Source organism: Rattus norvegicus, chromosome Y (genome assembly GCF_036323735.1).
Source record: "Rattus norvegicus strain BN/NHsdMcwi chromosome Y, GRCr8, whole genome shotgun sequence".
In the NCBI taxonomy this organism is placed as follows: domain Eukaryota; kingdom Metazoa; phylum Chordata; class Mammalia; order Rodentia; family Muridae; genus Rattus; species Rattus norvegicus.
In genome coordinates, this window is record NC_086040.1 from 56,893,415 (window position 1) to 56,912,296 (window position 18,882).

Here is an 18,882-nt window from a genome sequence, read left to right on the forward strand (position 1 = left end):
TGATCTGTAGATACAAATATGGATGTTTGGAAGGAAGTTCGACAATGTATTTAGCATTCGGTTCTTTCATAGGGCCTATATCACACTAACCATAGGTTCTTGACCAGTTTACAGAACCTGGTGTGTATTCCCTCGTGTGGAATATGCCTTCTATCCAATTGGAAAGCCACTGGCTACTCCCATGACTGTGATGCCACTAACACATTAGGGGCACATCTTGCCTGACATTTTATCTTGAATGGTTCACCCCCGAGTAAAGTTGTAGATGATTTTCTCCCCTGGAAGCCTACATAGCACTTTCTTGAACCATGAAGGCTATCCATTATAGAGGATGCTTCCACCTCAACTTCAGATTGACCCTTCTGTGACCTGTGACGCAAAGGATTCAGTGTCCTCAGCAATAGGGTCTTACTGTCAGGTTCTGGAGTGCTACGAAGAACAATGGCAACAACCTGTAAAGTTGTGAGGGCTTTTGTGATCTCGCTGGTAAGCAATGTTCAGGAAGACATCCCACCTCTGGCACTGAGATTTTTGCTCAATTTTGGTTTTCTGTTGCTCTGATGAATACACTCACCAGAGCCAGCTTGGGAAGGGAAATCTTCATTTCGTCTTATGTGTTCCAGCCTGTCATCAAGGAAAACCAAGACAGGATTGTGAAACAGGAACTACAGAGACTGCTCACTGGCTTGCTTCTAAGCTCACATTCAACTACCTTTACAGAGTCCAGACCCACCCGCATAGGGCGGTGCTGCCCACGGTAGACCAGGCTCTCCAACGTCAGTTAACAGTCAAGGAAATGCCACCTGGACATAGTCAAGGCCAATCTGATGGAGAAAGTTCCTCGACCGAGGTTCTTTCCTCCTAGACTAGCCCTGAGAAGAAATCAATGAAAATAAAAAAGAAAAGATATCTTCAGGGGGAGCATGGCTTATCCATGGAGGCTGCGTCCATTTGAACTCAACAGTTGATCTTGTCAATATATTCTGTAACATGTTTTATAACGCCTCTCACCAAACCCCGTTCTAACCTAATCACCTAAGGGGAGATGGAGTAGAAAGTAAGTTTTAAAAAAAATAATTGGAGCAGAAAGTAATGCTTCTTGGAAATAAAGAAAAAAAAGGAAGCATTTCTGCATCCTAGATGCTTTCCTCGCATCATCTGTGCAAAGATAATGAAAACCGTCACGTTCCAGGTACCATAATTTCCAATGTTACAAATCATATATATAATACTGCTTATCATTCATAAAACACATTGGCACTAATCATTTTGATGTGTTTTTCTAACTCACTCCTAATGTAGATCTGATGAACTGGAATTGTTCGCCTGCTCATTTATACATGAGGGAAGTAAGGTTTAAACATCGAGCCAATTTCCCAATACTCTAATCTTATAAATGGCAGAGTAAGACAGCTGCACTTTCTCTGGCTTCATGGCATGGCCTCGTGAGAAATGGAAGTCAGGGTACCTTGGCAGGGAATTCAAAGGATCAGTACATGGCAGCTGAAAGTTGTCTTGGATGCAAGACTGGGAGTGATGCTCAAGTCAGCCGAGCCCCAGCTCAGGATTCCTGAAACAGAACACTAGAATATGTTACAGAGCGAGGAGACTAAACTAAAGATCTGGGAGTCCTCAGCAGATTGTACAGATCCAGGGCTGTGGGTTCATAAGTATGTTGGTCTTTGTGGGGGTGGAAAGGAACACTTATTTAGATCCCCACCTCCTACTATGTGCTACTACAGTGGAGGCAATGCCTTAAGTCCAAGGTTTTTTGTTTTGTTCGTGTGTGTGTGTGTGTGTGTGTGTGTGTATGTGTGTATGTGGGTGTGTGTGTGTGTGTGTGTGTGTGTGTGTGTGTGTGTGTACATACGTGCATGTGCAGTGTATAATGTAGGGACTAATCCATTTCTTTTCTACCTTATTCATTGAAGCAGCGTTTCTCAGTCAAACCCAGAGGTCACCAATATGACTAGTCTTGACAGCTATCTTGCCCTGGGGATCTGCCCTTTCTCTACCTCCCTGGACTGGGATTCTATGTGGGACACAAACCCTAACCATCATTTACCTGAGACCTGTGAGCCATCTCCTCAACTGCTAAGGTTCAAGTCCCGGTGTTGGACCCATCTCCTTTACTTTTGTTTCCTTATTCTTTTTTTTTTTTTTCTGTCTTGGTCATAATATCAGAACCAGGTTAAGGTATGACTATCTCACTCAATCACTCAAATCCCTCCACACAAATGTGTTCTAATAAGGAGGAGGACCCTGCTGACTCTTTGTTCTGTAAAGTCTTACCTTAACAGATGAGTTAAAGGATGGGATTATCCTAGTGGGTGATTGTGGATGCTGTTGTTGATGTTGAGGGAGGCTGGCAAATGAGGGGCCACAGCTGAGTCACTTGTAATAACAGATACAAAGCTAAGTGTGGTAGTGCATACCTATATTCTCAATACTCGCGAAGACCACAAGTTCGAATCCAGCCTGGGTTACACATTAAGTCCAAAGACAGCCTGGGCTACATCATAAATCAAGGCCAGCCTGGGCTACAGAGTAAGTCTATGGCCATCCTGGGCTACATAGTAAGTCCAAGGTCAGCTTGGCATACTTACATGACTCTTCTCCAAACAACAACAGGTTTTTTTTTTTTCCTTTCTGGCTTCTGTCTCTCCTATTTCCTCTACACTGATACCAGTGCTGTAGTTTGGGGGTGTGGGCGAGAAGTTTCATCATGTCTGATGGTCCAGGATCTCCCAAGTAGCACGGCAAACCAAACAGAACAGCACACAAGTCTGGTTCGATTGTTGAAGAAAAATATGACACATGGGAAGTGGTGTCTGAGGAAACGGCTCTAAGATGGGACATCGCCTCGGTAGACTGGGCTTGGATCTTGTGTTAGTTTCCTCGTGAGAAAAACAATGATGTTCTCAACCAGAGTCTGTGTTGGGAATACAATGCTGTGCTTCCATTTCAACACTGCATAATCTCCATATGGACACCCTGGAAATCTTGTCTGATATTAAACAGATTATAGGAGAGACAAGTTGAGTATAAACACTCTCATTAAAAAGTGTTTAAACGGTGAATAATTTTTTTTTTAAATTTTTGTCTGCGGTACCAGGTTCAGTGTTCTGCATAAATTCTAAAACACGGCAATTTCTTTCTTTTTTTTTTTAAATCGCCAAACAGAATGGATCTTATATTTTTCTATCTAGGTCTAATCGAGACGTAAAAATAAAATTCTTTGCTTTAAAAATAACTAATTGTGTTTCATTGGCTTTTTTATTTTTTTGTTAATTTCTTATTTTTAGTGTTTTGTGTTTTGGGGTTCATTTTAACAATTATTTTTTCATTGAATTAATTATTTTCTTATTTTCTAGTGTAGATAAAAATTTAGGTTGCTGGTCTTTGTTTCTAATCTAAGAATTAGTGTTGTAAATAAAGTTTCCTCTTAGCACCATTATAGTTATGTCTCACACATTTTGATAGTATGTTTCCTATCTTCTTCTTTTTTTCTTACGGCTACATAGTTTCATTATTTCTTGACATCTGTATTACTTGTGAATGTGTGATTTAATGTTTCTGGACTGGGAGTCTCCTGTTGTCTCTCATTGAAGACTTTTTTTTAGTTTTGTTGTATTAGCAGAACACATCCCGAGGGGCTAGAGATGCAGCTCACTGGACAGAGTGCTCACTTGGCTCTCACACAGCTCTGGGCTCCACCTACAGTACCTCATAAGCCTAGTGTGGTGGTCCATGCCCATAGTCCCATTACCAGGAGGAGAACCAGGAGTTCAAAATCATCCTTGGGTGCATAGGGTGTTTGAGGCCAGCCTGGGCTACATGAAACCTGTATAACCAAATATGTCCCACAAGAAATCCTTTCTTAGGCATTTGCCACACTTTGTTCTGTGGTTTCTGAGTGTCTGAAAAGTCCAGGGTACTTGAAGGAAAAGAACATCCTGGTGCTACTAGGGACTGTCAGTCAGAGACATTGGCTCGTGAAGACATCTCATCCTAGCTGGTTTTCTGCCTGCTTCTGTCGCTGATGGGCTGATCCATGTCCACAGCTTTACTCATGATCGCCCTTCTTCCTTTTAGCTGTAACCATTCCTTCTTCCTGCTAGGCTGTGATGGAGTTAGTGACACAAAGAATTGGGGTCTCCTTCCAGCCCACTGATTCTCTCAACAATAAGTTCTTTCTCTGTAGAAATAGTTTCTCTGTTGCCTACAGTATCAGAAATAAATATAACACTCTTTTCTGTTTTATTTTGACACTGGGTTTCATTATGTAGGTAGGGCTGGCCTGAAACTCAATGTATAATCCAGATAGGCCTTGAACTCACAGAGATCAGCTTGCTTCTGAGTGCTGGGATTAAAAGGGCATACCTGGCTCCTTCTTTTTTAATTTTTTTTTAAATCTATCTCTCTGGGGTGTGTGTGTGTGTGTGTGTTTGTGTGTGTGTGTATGTGTGTGTGTGTTTTGACCAAAGAGTCCATCAGATCCTCTGAACCCTGATCCTCTGCAAGAGCAAGCAGTGTTCCTAAGCAGTGTGCCATCTCCCCAGCCCCTTCTGCTTGCTCTAAACTCCACTTCATTGTTCATCTTGCCCAGACATGTCTTTAATTCTTACTCTTAGTGTTTGTTTTAATTCAGTAAGTTCCTATTCGATTTTCTCTTGTTTCTTCTATTACCTCACCAAGATTATGTGTATACTTTTGTATTGGAAGTTTCTCATTGACAACGCTTGAATCCTGGCTTTAAAATCCTTGCTGACAATTCTGACAATGGTTTTCTCTTGGTGCCACCACCAGGGAACTGGTTTTTCTCCTCTGCTTTTCATTAAGGTGGATGGTCATGGTGTGACGTGATTTACATTTTGACATCATTTGACTAAGATGTCAGCAGTCCTGACACTGTGGTATAGTTGCTCTTTATCCTTCATAATGTTTTAGAGGTTGTTTGTTTTTTCTGGATTTGCCTGATTGAATAAAACTGATTATACCTCCAGTCCATACCTACAGGCATATTTTAAAGGGGACAGGAAGAGTGGTACTCAACCTTCCTAATGTAACCTTTTAATACAGCTCGACCAAGTGTAAAATTATTTCATTGCTACTTCATAATTATAATTTTGCTATAGTTATGAATTGTAATGTAAATGTCTGATATACAGGATATATGATATGTGACTCCTGTTCAAGGACCATTTGAGTTCCCAAAGGGGTCTCAATTCAAGGGTTAAAAACCACTGATCTGGACTTAGTGGGATGCCCTTACAAACGTAGATGGGTTGCCCAGTGTTGCCGGGGAGAAGTTTCCATATCTTGAAGGCAAAGGATCTTCCACGATCAGGCTTTTTCCTGGGTCCCTCTGGAATAGTGGAAACACTCTTGAGGTTAGTGATGTATCAACTAACTCCAGGCAGTTTTCTTTTACATCCTCGAAGATGAGGATTCTAAAAAGGGTTCTGCTAGCCAAAAGCAGTGGCTGAAGCTATCTGTGGTCATCTTACCCCTTCCCTAATGGCTCCTTGTCCCCACAAGGCCAACAGTAGATGTCTGACTCCCTCCCAATCTGCACCTTTCCATTCTACACTCTTCCTCTGTGCTGTTTCTTTCACGAAGAGCAGACACACTAACCCTGAACCCATCTTGTCTTCAGTCAGCACTAACAACCTCATCCTCTCTGCCAGCTTCGCTTTCCCATATGACCCGGCTGCTCACAATTCTGAGACATGTTTACGCTTGTATGGACAAACAGAATGGCACTGATTGGCTAGTCTATAATGACGCAGATTCTGCATGAGTCTGCTTCAGAAGCCTGTAAATCCAAGATGAAGAGACCATTGGCAGAGGAAGGAGTTCTTGTGGGATGTTGTCACCACAGAAGGGATCCAATGGGCTAGGAAGACAAGAGAGGGAGACAAACTCCCTTTCATAATTTAACCTTTGTCCACAATAGCATCATTAATGGATCTTTATTTGTAGGTCACTCCCCTCTTGACCTAATCAATTCTTCACAACTACATTCCCACTGGGGATTAATCTTCAGAAAATTACTTTTGGTCAAGCACAATCAAACCAGAGATGCGGGTGAATATTTGGATATATATAGTGGGGGTGGGCATTATTCTTCCCACATTGTGTACCCTTAAGTTCTCTAACTTCCTCCTTCCCCATGGTAGCCTCACTGAATGACGTGAATTCCGGGTGATTGATGAGGTACAGACACCAAAGCTCATTGCCATATCCTGTCACCAGTATCAAGCTCAAATAGCAAGAGATACCTGTAGGAAGGAAAATATGAATAAACTTCATGGTGTCTCTAAACTATAAACCCCCAATTTAATCAAAACATTGTTTTAGACTCAGTTCTTTTATATCGAAGTACTTTAAATGTACAAGTCAGTGGGCTTTCTGTGACTCCTTGTACAGGTTTATACTGTACATTAGCCATCTTCATCCTCACAACTCACCGCCATTTCCACCTGCACACACACACACACACACACACACACACACACACACACACACACACACAAACACCCTGCTGCTCCCCTTCCTCTTCCTAAATGCCCCCTTTCACATATTATCCCTTATTAAAATCTAAATTCCGCAATCATCTGTTTGAGTCTGGCTTGTTTCACTTAACATATTGTATTTTACAGTTCCATCCGTTTTTCTGAGAACAAAACCCTTTCCTCTTACGCATAGATGAGAATCACATCAATGTATATCACATTTTTTAAGCCATTCATCCAGTGATCAACATCTAAGGTTATTCCAATGGCTTGTCTATTGCACGCAGTGTGGCAAACAGAATGGATGTGCAGGGTCCTGGTTAGTTTTTATTATCAGTTTGACTCAACCTGGGAAGAAGGAGCCTCAGCTGAAGAATTGCCTCATCAGATTGGCCTTTGGCCTCATCTGTAAGGAATTTTTTTTTTTTGATGGTTGATGTGGAAGGGTCTAGCCCACTATGGGGAGTGTCATCCCCTATGAAGGTGGCCCTGGGTCATAGGAGAAGGAAAGAAAGGTGAGTAGGTCATGGATAGCAATCCAGTACCCAGAATTTCTAAGATGTCTCTGCTTCCTTTCCTGCCTCTAGAGTCCTGCCTGAGTTCCTGCCCCAACTTCGCTCAGTATCCAACTGGTACCTAGAAGATAGAGTGAGACAAACTCTTTCCTCCTCAAGTTGATGGCTATGATGAGATTGTTCTTCTTGTTGCCTACTTGTTCTTCCCTTTATTGAAAGTTGTCTCTGTTTATTGTTCTTAGAAAGATGTTTTCTCATGGGCTCTCTGTCTCTCACCCTGTCTCTCTCTGACTCTGTCTCTCTCTCTCTCTGTATTTGTGTGTTCGAGTGTGTATATGTGTATGTTTGTGTGTGTATGTGTGTGCATGTGTGTGTGTTTGTGTGTGCATGTGTGTGTGTTTGTGTGTATGTATGTGTGTGTTTGTGTGTTTGTGTATGTATGAGTGTTTTGGTGTGCATGTGCGTATGTGTGAGTGTGTGTGTGTTTGTGAATGTATGAGTGTTTCTGTGTGTATGTGCGTATGTGTGAGTGTGTGTGTGCGTTTGTGTATTTATAAGTGTTTCTGTGTGTTTGTGTGTGTGAGTGTGTGTGTGTGTGTGTGTGTGTGTGTGTGTGTGTGTGTCTGCTTTCCAGGCTTAAAAAAATCCCCAAGGCTGTAAATCTCAGCAGGTGCCTAGAGAAGGAAGATGAAGGGGAGAAAAGGGGGAAAAATCACGTCCTTTGAGATAACCCCACATTGAGATCAACCACATAGTGAACCAACAGTCACATAATGGCAGAGGAGTCATGAGAGCAGAGAGAGAGGAAAACTCAAAGTGTGAAGGAAAATGTGCTTAAAACTAAGATATAAGGGAGACAAAGAAGACGGTGCACTTAGAAAAGTGTACAGATTTTAAAAAGCTGCCATAAGTTGTTAAGCTCTAAGTACATTTAAAAAATTATAATGTTAAAGTGGAAGGGAATTACTGGGAAGAGGGAAGGGATTGTCAGAGTGTGGTGGGGACAGGGGAGGGTTCTGAAAGGAATTCTTTTGAAGATCTGAAGAACTATGTGACACAAACAATTAAAGTGCCCAGTAATTTACAGGTAGATTCCATACTTACCTGCATCCAGTAATCTGTCTACCCATATTTCAAAAATAAAATTACCTCATCTATTTCATCCTGTTTTGCTGCATTTGATCTAATAAATTTCTTGTAACCTGAAGTGCTGGTAAATTTTAAAGACATTTAAAATATTTCTGGTCGATATCGGGTTTTTCATGTTTATCCCGACTTTGGAAGCAGGTCCAGGAGCTAATTTTTCCTCCCTCTTTGGAAAGAATCCATAATACATGATTGCCATTGACTTCAATACAAGGTTTTTAATCCTGTCAAATTCCAGCTTTGTTTGAATAAAAATGGCTCTCCTCTAATTGTGGGTTTGATAAAGCTAATTTTGGGGTGCTATCCATTGGGCTGCCTCGGAGGGAGAGGCTAGCCATATTTCTGATATGGAGAATGACTTAAAGATAACCAAAGGAAAGATAGGAGCTGGGAAAATAACCACCAAGGATGTTGGTGACTCAGAAACCAAAGACTTTTTCAGAAAAAAAAATGCATGAAAAGAGCTACTTGGGCAGACTGTGACTCCAGTCATCAGAATATTTGAGTGGGGACTTTATTTTGGGTATCCAGAAGGCTACATGGGAAGCTAAAACCTAGATGCTGGACGTTTCTAAGCGAAACTAGGGAAGGAACTGGGCTGAGAGGGCTTCTATGATGTAAGCAGAGCCTGGATGATGTCACAGAGCACTGGGCGGAGTTTGCGCATCTCTTCCACTTGGGGGCGCTAGACTCCCTTGAAGGTGGGTTCACTATCTTCGCAGCGGGGTGTGAAACCCAGTTCAACTCCCGAACCCCACAACTGTTCAACAGCCTTTTGGTGCCTGACCGGTTTCAGAAGACAGAATCTGGATGACTAGGATATTTTCTTTCGGTAAATACGTTTATGAAGATAACTGGGACCCTTGTTGCCCAGAAAGCTAAAAGTTTTCCCTCGTACAGCGAGAAACCGTATGTTCTGATGTCTTCCACGTTTGAGAGCTAGGCGGATGGTCTAGGCTAGTCTAAGAGTTTATTATACTTTGCTAACAATATCTAATTCATAATCCTACTAAAATGCCAAAGCTCCTCTCTGTGCCTGTGCATTTTAGGAGATAATATTTCTTTTTGATGTTGTTGTTGTTGTTGTTGTTGTTGTTGTTTTCGGGGCTGAGCACCGAACCCAGGGACTTGTGCTTGCTAGAAAACTGCTCTACCACTGACCTAAATCCCAACCCCAGGACATATTATTTCTAAATGGCTGTTGTTGCCTACACAAAAGACTCTTGTTGTGGTCGAAGATGCAAAAGCTTCGCGGAATAAACCTGGGCCTGGGTCAGGATGCACAGTACAGAAAGCCAGTGGACTGGTGTGCTGTGTCTCTGGGCAGATACTTGTGGATGTTTCCAACATAGCTCATAGTTAGACGGTAGAAGAGGAGTGTGGGCACCCTTCTGGCTCCTTTGCTATCCTTTCTCTGTTCTTCTTGCTTAAAGTGGCGGACAGGGATACTTAATCCCACACTGACCTAGCTCATTCAAGGAGAGGTTCCTCAGCAGCGGCAAAGTGCCTCGGGCTGAAGAAATGTGTCAGAATATCTTTTTTTTTTTTTTTTTTTTGGTTCTTTTTTTCGGAGCTGGGGAACGAACCCAGGGCCTTGCACTTCCTAGGTAAGCGCTCTACCACTGAACTAAATCCCCAGCCCCGTGTCTGAATATCTTATTCTGAGCTGTAGAGAACCATTTTTTCATTTCACTTTGAACTTTAGATTTTGATTTTTGAGACATGGTTTTTCTGTGGGTAACTTTGGCTATCCTGGAACTAACTCTGTAGACCAGGCTGGCCTTGATCTCACAGAGGTCCGCCTCCCTCTGCCTCTTGAGTGCTGGAATTAAAGGTGTGCTCCACCATTGCCCAGCCCTCCTATGAACTTCTGATTACTACAGAATTAGATTCAGATGTTCAACCCTGTTTACCATCCCCTTTCTCACCTGCTCCAAAGTTCTCTTAGACAAGAGCCTTGGTACAGCATCCTCCCCCAACCCACTCCCATTGTTCTTGCAGGCACTCATATGACAGCGGCAACAGCATTGTGTCGGGTTTATGCAGGCGAGCTCTTCAAACCCAGGCCATGGGTAATATGAAGCCTGAACACAGAATGAGAGCCACAAGACAGTGGACCAGGAGTGCCATGGCCTACCACACTAGGTCTACAGCCATGAAGAAGAGGATGTCTCTGAGGAGGATGAGCACACCATCCTTCCAGAAGCGGAGGAGGAGGAGGCCTTCTCTCCAGGCCCTGGGGGACATTGTGGGCTGCAGAATTTCTCACGGATGGAAGGAAGGTGATGAGCCCGTCACCCAGTAGAAGGCCATCATTCTAGATCAACTGCCAACAAATCCCTCTTTCTATCTGGTCAAGTATGACAGAATTGACTGTGTCTACGGACTGGAACTTCACAGCGATGAGAGGATTTTAAAGCTTAAGGTCTTGACTCCCAAAGTAGTGTTTCCTCAAGTGAAAGATGCCCATCTCGCAAGTGCCATGGTTGGCCGAGCTGTGGAGCATAAATTTGAGGGCAAACATGGCTCTAAGGACAACTGGAGGGGGGTGGTCCTAGCCCAGGTGCCGATCATGAAGGACTGGTTTTACATCACCTACGAGAAAGATCCAGTACTATACATCTACCAGCTCCTGGATGATTACACAGAAGGTAACCTCCGTATCATTCCAGAGATTACTCCAGCAGAGGTGAAGTCAGACGGTGACAGCAACATCTTAACAGGTCAATGTGTGCAGTTCACCAGAGGCGACGGGTCCAAAAATATCGGCAAAGTCATTTACCAAGTTCCAGCCAAGGGATGGCACAGGAAAAAAAAAAGATGTATGTTTAGGAAGCAGTGGAGAGGGGCCAGACATAGATAGACTCTCTGAGGTGAAATTTGAGGGAGAGACAGACAGTTGGGGAAAGAGGGCAGGTAACAGCGAGGTGGTCTTGGAACTCAAGGGGAAACCCAATAAATTGATCCAAGCAGACTGAGAATCAGAGAAGGTCGGGGATTGTTTGACTAATAAAACCTAATGTAACCTGTTTCTCATCTGAAGATGTATTATTTTTAATTATGTGGGTGGAGGCAGGGCATGAATAGAGGACACCACAGAGACAAGAATAGTCAGGTCCCCTGGAGCTGGAATTAAAGGTGATTCGGAGCCATTGGACATGAGCTCAAAGAACAATTCCAAGTCCTCTTTCAAAGCAGACGAGCTCTTAATCCATTGGTTATCTCTCCAGTCCCCTAAAGTTATCTTTCCAAATACATCCAACCTTTACATGCAGAGAAGAGACCAGGATGAGGTTAAGAAAGACTAAATTAATGGTGATCTGGAAGAAAGACTAAAGAACACATGAGGGAGTAGAGGACACTGAGGGACGAAGGAATTCCAAGATGGAGTTCTCAAAAAGTGAAGCAGGAGACCCAGGAAGAACAGAAAGTGTCTAGAATGAGTTGAACTTGGGCCGCATCTATATTGGTCTCTTTGTTTCCTTAAAGAACAGCCAAGCCATCACTACAGAAGGGGGAGGCTTCCCTGGAGCACATTTTGTCAAGGATAACGCAAGAGTAGTGAATGCCAAACTAAGTTTATATCTATCGATTCCTGAAAGTATCATAAAGCCCATTATTTTGTATGATCAGTAAAAAGTAATTTAAAAGAGAACATGAGGATGCCATGAGCTTATGTCAGGTGTTACGTGGATCCTGTGTTTAGCTTCCCTGAGCACTTTAGACTCTGTTGCATCCTGTAATATTTTTTGAGGTCTCTTCTCAATGCACCTAGATGACCACAAAGAGCTCCTGCACTGGCTTCTCTTGCCTGGCTCTCCTTTGACTGGATGGCTTCTTACACACCTGTGGGCCCTGTTACCGTTCTAGGCCCAGGAAGTTCCCGTCTTTTACTCACATTTAAGCTTATCATCAGAGAAATCTTGATGGTGCCTCCAATGCAGAGGTGCTGAGCTCTTTCCTATGCCATTTGCCGTGACTTTAAAATGCTTTGTGGCTCCTGACCATGTAGCTCTCTCCTCCTGAGAAGCCCCTGTGCACTCCATGGGGTCTCTCTGAGCCACATCTACACTCCAAGAGATTCTTTGGAAACAACCTTATCTTGGACTCATTCATTGCTGTTTCTTCTCTCAAGAATAAGTTTCTCACTGCAGGACTTGAAAATACTTTCTATCGTTGATTAATTCTGCTATTTGGGAGATTTTATACTGGCTGGTTATATGACGGTTTCATTGCTGCGAAAAGACACCATGACCAAGGCAACTTATAAGGGACAACATTTTATTGGGGGGGTTCTTTTTTTTTCAGAGCTGGGGACCGAACCCAGCGCCTTGTGCTTCCTAGGCAAGCGCTCTACCACTGAGGTATATCCCCAAACCCAAGGGACAACATTTAATTAGGGAAGGCTTTTAGGTTCAGAAGTTTAGTCTATTTTCATCAAGGCAGGAATCATGGAAGCGTCTAGGCAGACATGGTGTTGGAGAAGAAGCATATCACCCCCACAGTGATATGCTTCCTCCAACAAGGCCACACCTACTCCCACAAGGCCACACCTCCTACTTGTGCCACACTTCCCATGGGACAATCACATTCTAACCACCGCCCTGATTTTATGCCAACTGGACACAAGCTAGAGTCATCAGAGAAGAGGGCGCCTCAGTTGAGAACATGTGTCCATAAGATCCAGCTGTAGGGCATTTTCTTAGTGATTGGTAGGGGAGGGCCCAGCCCACTGTGAGCGGCACCATTCCTAGGCTGGTGATCCTGGGTTCTATAAGAAAGCAAGCTAAGCAAGACATGAGGAGCAAGACGGCAAGCAGTGCGATTCCATAGCCTCTGCCTCAGTTCCTGCCTCCAGGATCCTGTCCTGTTTGAGTTCCTCTCCCAACTTCCTTTGCTCATGAGCAGCAATGTAGAAGTGTAAGCTGAATAAACTTTTTGCTCCCTAACTTGCTCTTTGGTCACCGTGTTTACTTACAACAATAGGAACCCTAAGTAAGACAATGTCTTATAGAAACTGAATCTAGTAGAGCCACAGACGCTTACCTCATAACCATAAATAGAGACGTATAGACACTTTGTTTTAATTTAAAGGTAAGACTTGCTCATGTACTGACCTGTGACATTCTAGTTTGCTTCCTTCTCTTTATGATGAGTGCCATGATCAAAACTAACTTGTGGAGGAAAGGGTTACTTGCCTTACAGGTTACAGACCATCACTGAGGGAAACCAGAGAATGAGCTTGAAGCGGTAACAATGAGCACTGCTTGTTGGCCTGCTCCCTGTCTCAGTCATTGTTCTGTTGCTGTGAAGAGACACCATGGTCAAGGCTACTACTATAAATGAAAGCATGTAATTGGAGGCTCCCTTACAGTTTCAGAAGTCTGGTCCATCATCATGGCAGGGAGCATAACACGGGAGCAATAGAGAGCTACTCTTTTTTTTTTTTCTTTTTTTTTATTAACTTGAGTATTTCTTATATACATTTTGAGTGTTATTCCCTTTCCTGGTATCCAGGCAAACATCCCCCTCCCCCCTCCCCTTCCTTATCGGTGTTCCCCTCCCAACCCTCCCCCCATTGCCGCCCTCCCACCACCAGTCTAGTTCACTGGGGGTTCAGTCTTAGCAGGACCCAGGGCTTCCCCTTCCACTGGTGCTCTTACTAGGATATTCGTTGCTACCTATGAGGTCAGAGTCCAGGGTCAGTCCATGTATAGTCTTTAGGTAGTGGCTTAGTCCCTGGAAGCTCTGGTTGCTCAGCATTGTTGTACATATGGGGTCTCGAGCCCCTTCAAGATCTTCCAGTTCTTTCTCTGATTCCTTCCACGGGGGTCCTATTCTCAGTTCAGTGGTTTGCTGCTGGCATTCGCCTCTGTATTTGCTGTATTCTGGCTGTGTCTCTCAGGAGCGATCTACATCCGGTTCCTGTCGGTCTGCACTTCTTTGCTTCATCCATCTTGTCTAATTGGGTGGCTCTATATGTATGGGCCACATGTGGGGCAGGCTCTGAATGGGTGTTCCTTCAGTCTCTGTTTTAATCTTTGCCTCTCTCTTCAATGCCAAGGGTATTCTTGTTCCCCTTTTAAAGAAGGACTGAAGCATTCACATTTTGATCATCCGTCTTGAGTTTCATTTGTTCTAGGCATCTAGGGTAATTCAAGCATTTGGGCTAATAGCCACTTATCAATGAGTGCATACCATGTATGTCTTTCTGTGATTGGGTTAGCTCATTCAGGATGATGTTTTCCAGTTCCAACCATTTGCCTACGAATTTCATAAAGTCGTTGTTTTTGATAGCTGAGTAATATTCCATTGTGTAGATGTACCACATTTTCTGTATCCATTCCTCTGTTGAAGGGCATCTGGGTTCTTTCCAGCTTCTGGCTATTATAAATAAGGCTGCAATGAACATAGTGGAGCACGTGTCTTTTTTATATGTTGGGGCATCTTTTGGGTATATGCCCAAGAGAGGTATAGCTGGATCCTCAGGCAGTTCAATGTCCAATTTTCTGAGGAACCTCCAGACTGATTTCCAGAATGGTTGTACCAGTTTGCAATCCCACCAACAATGGAGGAGTGTTCCTCTTTCTCCACATCCTCGCCAGCATCTGTTGTCCCCTGAGTTTTTGATCATAGCCATTCTCACTGGTGTGAGGTGAAATCCCAGGTTTGTTTTGATTTGCATTTCCCTTATGACTAAAGATGCTGAACATTTCTTTAGGTGTTTCTCAGCCATTTGGCATTCCTCAGCTGTGAATTCATTGTTTAGCTCTGAACCCCATTTTTTAATAGGGTTATTTGTTTCCCTGCGGTCTAACTTCTTGAGTTCTTTGTATATTTTGGATATAAGGCCTCTATCTGTTGTAGGATTGGTAAAGATCTTTTCCCAATCTGTTGGTTGCCGTTTTGTCCTAACCACAATGTCCTTTGCCTTACAGAAGCTTTGCAGTTTTATGAGATCCCATTTGTCAATTCTTGATCTTAGAGCGTAAGCCATTGGTGTTTTGTTAAGGAAATTTTTTCCAGTGCCCATGTGTTCCAGATGCTTCCCTAGTTTTTCTTCTATTAGTTTGAGTGTGTCTGGTTTGATGTGGAGGTCCTTGATCCACTTGGACTTAAGCTTTGTACAGGGTGATAAGCATGGATCGATCTGCATCCTTCTACATGTTGACCTCCAGTTGAACCAGCACCATTTGCTGAAAATGCTATCTTTTTTCCATTGGATGGTTTTGGCTCCTTTGTCAAAAATCAAGTGACCATAGGTGTGTGGGTTCATTTCTGGGTCTTCAATTCTATTCCATTGGTCTATCTGTCTGTCTCTGTTCCAATACCATGCAGTTTTTATCACTATTGGTCTGTAATACTGCTTGAGTTCAGGGATAGTGATTCCCCCTGAAGTCCTTTTATTGTTGAGGATAGCTTTAGCTATCCTGGGTTTTTTGTTATTCCAGATGAATTTGCAAATTGTTCTGTCTAACTCTTTGAAGAATTGGATTGGTATATTGATGGGGATTGCATTGAATCTGTAGATTGCTTTTGGTAAAATGGCCATTTTTACTATATTAATCCTGCCAATCCATGAGCATGGGAGATCTTTCCATCTTCTGAGGTCTTCTTCAATTTCCTTCTTCAGTGTCTTGAAGTTCTTATTGTACAGATCTTTTACTTGCTTGGTTAAAGTCACACCGAGGTACTTTACATTATTTGGGTCTATTATGAAGGGTGTCGTTTCCCTAATTTCTTTCTTGGCTTGTTTCTCTTTTGTATAGAAGAAGGCAACTGATTTATTTGAGTTAATTTTATACCCAGCCACTTTGCTGAAGTTGTCTATCAGCTTTAGTAGTTCTCTGGTGGAACTTTTGGTATCACTTAAATATACTATCATATCATCTGCAAATAGTGATATTTTGACTTCTTCTTTTCCGATCTGTATCCCCTTGACCTCCTTTTGTTGTCTGATTGCTCTGGCTAGAACTTCAAGAACTATATTGAATAAGTAGGGAGAGAGTGGGCAGCCTTGTCTAGTCCCTGATTTTAGTGGGATTGCTTCAAGTTTCTCTCCATTTAGTTTAATGTTAGCAACTGGTTTGCTGTATATGGCTTTTACTATGTTCAGGTATGGGCCTTGAATTCCTATTCTTTCCAGGACTTTTATCATGAAGGGGTGTTGAATTTTGTCAAATGCTTTCTCAGCGTCTAATGAAATGATCATGTGGTTTTGTTCTTTCAGTTTGTTTATATAATGGATCACGTTGATGGTTTTCTGTATATTAAACCATCCCTGCATGCCTGGGATGAAGCCTACTTGGTCATGGTGGAAGATTGTTTTGATGTGCTCTTGGATTCGGTTTGCCAGAATTTTGTTGAGTATTTTTGCGTCGATATTCATAAGGGAAGTTGGTCTGAAGTTCTCTTTCTTTGTTGTGTCTTTGTGTGGTTTAGGTATAAGAGTAATTGTGTCTTCATAGAAGGTATTCGGTAGTGATCCATCTGTTTCAATTTTGTGGAATAGTTTGGATAATATTGGTATGAGGTCTTCTATGAAGGTTTGATAGAATTCTGCACTAAACCCATCTGGACCTGGGCTCTTTTTGGTTGGGAGACCTTTAATGACTGCTTCTATTTCCTTAGGAGTTATGGGGTTGTTTAACTGGTTTATCTGTTCCTGATTTAATTTCAGTACCTGGTATCTGTCTGGGATATTGTCCATTTCCTGAAGATTTTCAAATTTTGTTGAATATAGGTTTTTATAGTAAGATCTGATGATTTTTTGAATTTCCTCTGAATCTGTAGTTATGTCTGCCTTTTCATTTCTGATTTTGTTAATTTGGACGCACTCTCTGTGTCCTCTCGTTAGTCTGGCTAAGGGTTTATCTATCTTGTTGATTTTCCCAAAGAACCAACTTTTGGTTCTGTTGATTCTTTCTATGGTCCTTTTTGTTTCTACTTGGTTGATTTCAGCTCTGAGTTTGATTATTTCCTGCCTTCTACTCCTCCTGGGTGTATTTGCTTCTTTTTGTTCTAGAGCTTTTAGGTGTGCTGTCAAGCTGCTGACATATGCTCTTTCCTGTTTCTTTCTGCAGGCACTCAGCGCTATGAGTTTTCCTCTTCGCACAGCTTTCATTGTGTCCCATAAGTTTGGGTATGTTGTACCTTTATTTTCATTAAATTCTAAAAAGTTTTTAATTTATTTCCTTATTTCTTCCTTGACCAGGTTATCATTGAGTAGAGCATTGTTCAATTTCCAAGTATATGTGGGCATTCTTCTTTGATTGTTATTGAAGACCAGTTTTAGGCCGTGGTGGTCCGATAGCACACATGGGATTATTTCTATCTTTCTGTACCTGTTGATGCCCGTTTTTTGACCAATTATATGGTCAATTTTGGAGAAAGTACCATGAGGAGCTGAGAAGAAGGTATATCCTTTTGCTTTAGGATAGAATGTTCTATAAATATCCGTTAAGTCCATTTGATTCATGACTTCTCTTAGTCTGTCTACATCTCTGTTTAATTTCTGTTTCCATGATCTGTCCATTGATGAGAGTGGGGTGTTGAAATCTCCCACTATTATTGTGTGAGGTGCAGTGTGTGTTTTGAGCTTTAGTGAGGTTTCTTTTACATATGTAGGTGCCCTTGTATTTGGGGCATAGATATTTAGGATTGAGAGTTCATCTTGATGGATTTTTCCTTTGATGAATATGAAGTGTCCTTCCTTATCTTTTTTGATGACTTTTAGTTGAAAATTGATTTTATTTGATATTAGAATGGCTACTCCAGCTTGCTTCTTCTGACCACTTGCTTGGAAAATTGTTTTCCAGCCTTTCACTCTGAGGTAATGTCTGTCTTTATCTCTGAGGTGTGTTTCCTGTAGGCAGCAGAATGCAGGGTCCTCGTTGCGTATCCAGTTTGTTAATCTATGTCTTTTTATTGGTGAGTTGAGGCCATTGATGTTGAGAGATATTAAGGAATAGTGATTATTGCTTCTTGTTATATTCATATTTGGATGTGAGGTTATGTTTGTGTGCTTTCATTCTCTTTGTTTTGTTGCCAAGACGATTAGTTTCTTGCTTCTTCTAGGGTATAGCTTGCCTCCTTATGTTGGGCTTTACCATTTATTATCCTTTGTAGTGCTGGATTTGTAGAAAGATATTGTGTAAATTTGTTTTTGTCATGGAATATCTTGGTTTCTCCATCTATGTTAATTGAGAGTTTTGCAGGATACAGTAACCTGGGCTGGCATTTGTGTTCTCTTAGGGTCTGTATGACATCAGTCCAGGATCTTCTGGCCTTCATAGTTTCTGGTGAGAAGTCTGGTGTGATTCTGATAGGTCTGCCTTTATATGTTACCTGACCTTTTTCCCTTACTGCTTTTAATATTCTTTCTTTATTTTGTGCGTTTGGTGTTTTGACTATTATGTGACGGGATGTGTTTCTTTTCTGGTCCAATCTATTTGGAGTTCTGTAGGCTTCTTGTATGTCTATGGCTATCTCTTTTTTTAGGTTAGGGAAGTTTTCTTCTATGATTTTGTTGAAGATATTTACTGGTCCTTTGAGGTGGGAGTCTTCACTCTCTTCTATACCTATTATCCTTAGGTTTGATCTTCTCATTGAGTCCTGGATTTCCTGTATGTTTTGGACCAGTAGCTTTTTCCACTTTGCATTATCTTTGACAGTTGAGTCAATGATTTCTATGGAATCTTCTG